This window comes from Leucoraja erinacea, chromosome 26 (genome assembly GCF_028641065.1).
Source record: "Leucoraja erinacea ecotype New England chromosome 26, Leri_hhj_1, whole genome shotgun sequence".
Lineage (NCBI taxonomy): Eukaryota > Metazoa > Chordata > Chondrichthyes > Rajiformes > Rajidae > Leucoraja > Leucoraja erinaceus.
In genome coordinates, this window is record NC_073402.1 from 10,003,428 (window position 1) to 10,008,719 (window position 5,292).

At 44.0% G+C, this 5,292-nt stretch overlaps 1 pseudogene; it reads left to right on the forward strand.

Annotated features, from left to right (window-relative positions):
* Window positions 1–571: 571 nt before the first annotated feature.
* On the forward strand, window positions 572–3,051 carry LOC129709588 (C-reactive protein-like; annotated as a pseudogene).
* The last annotated feature ends 2,241 nt before the right edge of the window (window positions 3,052–5,292 follow it).

Consider the following 5,292-nt stretch of genomic DNA (forward strand, 5'->3'; position numbering starts at 1 on the left):
AGATCACTGTTGAGGAAGGCAAGGGGAGTGCTGGATTCTTACATTCGGGAACGGTTTAAGTTTGACGACCACCCTCCCATGGGGGTTACAGGTAGGGAATGGGTGCGTTGGGGGAGTCCGCACTTGGTCTAGTCTCCTTTAAACTTTCTCCATCCCACTTTAAACCTGTGCCCTCTGGTACTTGTCATTTCCAAGTAAAGACATTCTACCCTAACTATGCTCCCCGTCATTTTGTGCTTCTATCAGTTTGTCACTTGACCTTCAATGCTCCGGTGAAAACAACCCCAGTTAGTCCAATCTCTCCTTGTACCTAACGCTCAACATTGTGGCTAAAAGTCATTGATGTTTTTACTGGTAGTGCTTGCAATGTGCATTTATCTGCACTGTAGGATACTGCATGGATAGTGGCCATTTAGCCCATGATGTCCATACCTGCTCTCTCTGACCTGTCCCAGAATTTGCCTTTCATTTCCTGACCTACTCTCCTCTGGGGGAGTAGCAACAACGTCCATTTCTATGCATGGATCTGCATCCTGTTAACCCTTGGGATGCAGTAATCTCTGCTTCCAAGGTGGTACTCCAAGACATGCTCAACCAGTTCTGGCTAATTTACCATAACAATTTCAGCAATGCTGCCTTCCTTGTAAACTAGAAACAGCTGAAGAACAGGTTCTGCAGATGAACTTCTGATATTCCTACCCTGTCTCTCAGATTTCAAGAAAAAAATCATTTTGCAGAAATCTGCTCTCTAGTTATCCTGTGCTCCATCTCAGATGGCAAAGGAGCAATTTCAAACAGAGATTTAACATTCAAACTTCATATTTTACATGATTGATGCAGAAATCAGTGATATTCCCAACCAAAACAGCCACCAGCTTCGTCAAGTTGAATGCAGCTGATTTCTCTGATTTGACTGCCTTTACTGTCTGCCTCAGAGCAGCGTCTGAAGAGAACCGTAATTACACTTTGTTCTCCTACGCAACAAGCAGATCCAACAATGAGCTGCTGATTTGACAAAAGACTGATGCACAACTAGACCTGTAGTTAGGACCTGTTGTAGGGAGATTTTACCTCCCAAAAATGGATGCCTGGTTTAGCAATGTTACAACATTTTGAGATTTAAAAAATCAAGACTGCAATTTGTCCCATCAGATAAAGCATAAAAAGAAGTTTAAGTTGACACCAATTTCACTTTCATATCTTCTGTATTAAAAAGGTTATGGCCATTTTCATACTCTAAATTAGCATCTATCCATTTCTTAAGAAACGATTAACCTTTTTAAATAGCCTAAGAGTCCAAATAACATTCACACAAGAACTCACAAATTAACATGATTTTTAAATCTCATTGTCATGAATTTATAGGCCAAATGGAAGGAATTTAGTGTTTAATTCCCGTAAATTAATGGCCATTTAAATTATCTTGGGAGTGAGATTTTGAGGAACATGATCCTTCGGAACATTGCGGTTGCGGTGAATTTAAATCCCATATCGGCAGGGAAAGCACTTCCGGTTCGTCAGGGGCCTTAATCTCATTTCCGCCGATAAAATTTTGATTAAAGTAATCCAAAGAAGCAAGTTTATACGTAAAATACTCGACTTACCTTATGTTTTGCCCCCTACGTGAGATCTGTCCCCTAGTCGGCATTAGAAGTAGATTTTAATTTTACTCCAGCAATTAAATTGTCCCGCGGTTTAAATTTTTTTTTCATGGAATAGCAGACGGAACGATTTTTCAGCATCAGGTAGTAGCCCGAGAAAATATCTCGGACAGGCAGGAGAAAACGGCATTTTATTCCGCCCCCCCCCCCCCAAAAGGTGCCAAAGTTGGACGCACGGCCAGTGACAGAACTGTAGCGCCGTTGAAGATAAGTTTTTTAACATAACTACCTGGTTGAGACACATCTGTGTGAGCTGGGAGTCTTGAAAAGGTGAGATAACAGTCTGGGTCAATGTGAGACGTAGTATGAGGAAGATTGGTGGATTGGGTGTAGTTGTGAAGAACAGTGGCCAGTTTGTTCTTGGTCAAGAGCAAGACTCAGTCGGTGGAGGTTTTGACATCAAACAATCCTTTGTCAGAGATAACTGATGTTAATATGTGGGATCGTGTTCTAAAACCGAATGAGATTGAGTTGATCAGTCAGGGGTGTTACAGTGATGGAGGGAACATCATTGACTGGGGATCTACAACATTTACAACAGGAGGGAACGTCATAATTAAACACAATAATGATTGTACACTTTAAATATTTGGGAACCAAACATCATTTAAATGTGCAGAGGGGAACACAATCTCCTCAAAGTACTCTTGCTGAATATGACCTTGCTTTGCGATCTTTCCTCTTTAAATCAGTCAGTAGTAGAAGTACTGATGTTGATTCAAGAATAAAGTGTTTTTTACATCAGGGTAAGGAACAACTCACTGAGTCCTTCCAGTTTCTCATCACCCTCACTGACAGGGTAATGGCTTCAAACTTAGTACACTAGAGTGTCGGCCATTCTCCGTCACACATTGAGAGAGGGATGGGGCGCGGGGAACCATGGGAACCATGGTGGATGTCTACATGGTCACACACTGACCCTTGACTGAAGGCCAGGGACTGCCCACAACAGACAAGTCCGCCCTCTTTAACCAGACTCCCCTCCTCGTCCATTCTGCTGGAGCCCTTCCTCAATTCCCACCGGGAACAGTTGGGCATCCCAGTTAAAAGGTGCAGCAGTACAGAGCAATGCCCAGGGCATTTCGTGCCATCTCTCTGGCACACACATGTAGACAAGAATGCGTCAGGGGCACGGGGGTGGTGGTGATGGGCAGACATGGACTGTGGGAAAGTCCCTGTGGTGGAGGCTGATCCTGCCTTGATTTAGATTGTGCTGATTGGAATTCTTACTGTCTCTCTCTGTATTACCCTCTTGATTTCACATTGTTTGTTACACCAAGGGTTGGAAAGCTCACAATGTGTTCTGTGCTTCTAGTGTTTGTGATTGAACTGTAACATTGCAGTTTCATCAGCTTAATATACGAGCATCAAAACCAAAAAGATCTTGTCTAAGAAATGACTCTGTGTGTGTGTGTGTGTGCGCGCGCGCGTGTGTGTGTCTGGTCTACAGTTAACACAGTGCATTCTCAGTGTCCATCACTAAATTGATTCAAGACAGCCCAGTGTGGAGCTGATCTGTTGACAATAAAATCGCTTTAGGCTGAGAGACGATGAAACAAACAGGGTGAATGTGAATCAGTGGGGAACAGGGGAGAACTTCACTGGCTAGTATCAGTTGTTGTACCATGGTGGCCAATGGAGGCCATTATCACCCAGTAATTGCTGCCCCAATACATATTCTGACATCCTGTGGTACCACCATTGCCGAGATCTGCAAATCCACATCCCAGGGTCCACACTGACCAAAATGCTATTGCAACTGGCCTCATAAATCAAGAGTGTGTCTCCTCCAGCAGCCACGTGTTGCCGTGGCCCCTGCTTGGCTGATCACAACTTACAGATCACACACAAAGATGGAGCTATCAGCAACTGCTCTGTTTCACCCTGTCCACCACATGTAATGTACAGTCTGCACTCACAGACCCATCCCACCTCAAAGGTTGTTGTCAAAAATTGCATCAAGATCTTGATCATTTCACCAGGTGTGCTGAGGAATGGTTGATGGAATGCAAGAAATATGAGCTGTTGCATTTTTGGATCAACACGGTGAAGGGTAGGGCTTGAGCGAATGTTGTAGAACAGAGGGATCTAGGAGTGCAGGTACATACCTCCTTGAAAATGGCGTTTCAGGTAGATCGGTTGGTCAAAAAGGCTTTCGGCACTTTAGCCTTCATCAGTGAGGGTATTGAGTATAGAAGTTGGGAAGTCATGTTGCAGTCATATAAGGTGTTGGTGAGGCCACATTTCTAGAGTATTGTGTTCAGTTCTGGGCACTGTGTAATAGGAAAGATGTTGTCAAGCTTGAAAGCGTGCGGAGAAGATTTACAAGGATGATGCCAGGAGTGGAGGGCCTGAGCTATGGGGAGCGGTAGAACAGGCTCCCCATAAGATCACCCTCATTCCTTTCAGCATGTGAGAATGAGGGTGATCTTATAGAAGTGTACAAAATCGTGTATGGAATAGATTGGGTCCACTCGCGGAGTCTCTTATACAGAGGAGGGGAATCGATAACCAGAAAACATAGGTTGAAGGTGATTGGGGGGTTTGGCAGGGGGAAGATCTAATGGAAACTTGAGGGGTAACTCTTTTACACACTGGGTGGTGGGTGTATGGAATGAGCTGCTGGAGGAGATAGTTAAAGCAAGTACTATCGCAATGTTTAAGAAACATTTAGACCGGCATATGGATAGGATAGGTTTAGAGGGATATGGGCCTAACACAGGTTGGTGGGACTAGTGTTGGTCGGTGTGGGCAAGTTGGGCTGAAGGGTCTGCTTCCATGCTATATTTCCCTGTGAAACAGAAGTGGAATATTATTGGTGTGACTTCAGCTGGAGGTACACCAACATGATTTGTATCCCATCACGGCAGTGTCTGAAATATAATGATGCAGCCCCAGAGTTATCAGACTGAGGACATACATGGGATGTGAAATAACACACGCTATGTTTTTGGCTCCAGTGGTGGAAACAGGACCAGCAAGGTTACACGGGGAAAGAGCTCCCTCTAGTGTCATAAGATGACAATGTTCTCTAAGTGAGCTGAGTGGCAACTTGAAAACAAGCTGATCAGCCAGATACTCATGAAAGACCATCACGAGGAACTGCTTCAGATTCACAGTCACTCAGCACTGAAACAGGCTGAAGCAGTAACAGCCCACCTTACCCATGTCAACCAAGATGGCACATCTATGCAAATCCCAGCTGGCCACGTTTGACCCATATCCCTCTAAACCTTTCCTAGCCATGTACGTGTGCAAATGTCTTTTAATTCCACACTAAAACTCTCATCTTGTTATCTTCCAGTTTGCGATGTTTTTATATTTGCGCAAAAACAGTACGCAATACGCTACAATTTTTTGCCACCTTACTCACCGTTGTTCTGTGCTGCAAATGCACCAAGTTTTATCCCGATTGGTGGTATATTTTTAAAGTTATTATGCCACTTTCAGGAAATTATGTACCTGCACTCTGCTCTACACCACTCTCCAGGGTGTTCCCATTCACTGTGGAGTTTGTCAAAGTTCACAATGGGATATAGATCAGCCACAGAAATGGGAAGAATAATGGCACATGGAGTTTAATTTGACTAACTGTGAGAAGTTGTGTTTTGGGAGGTCAAATGGGATGAGA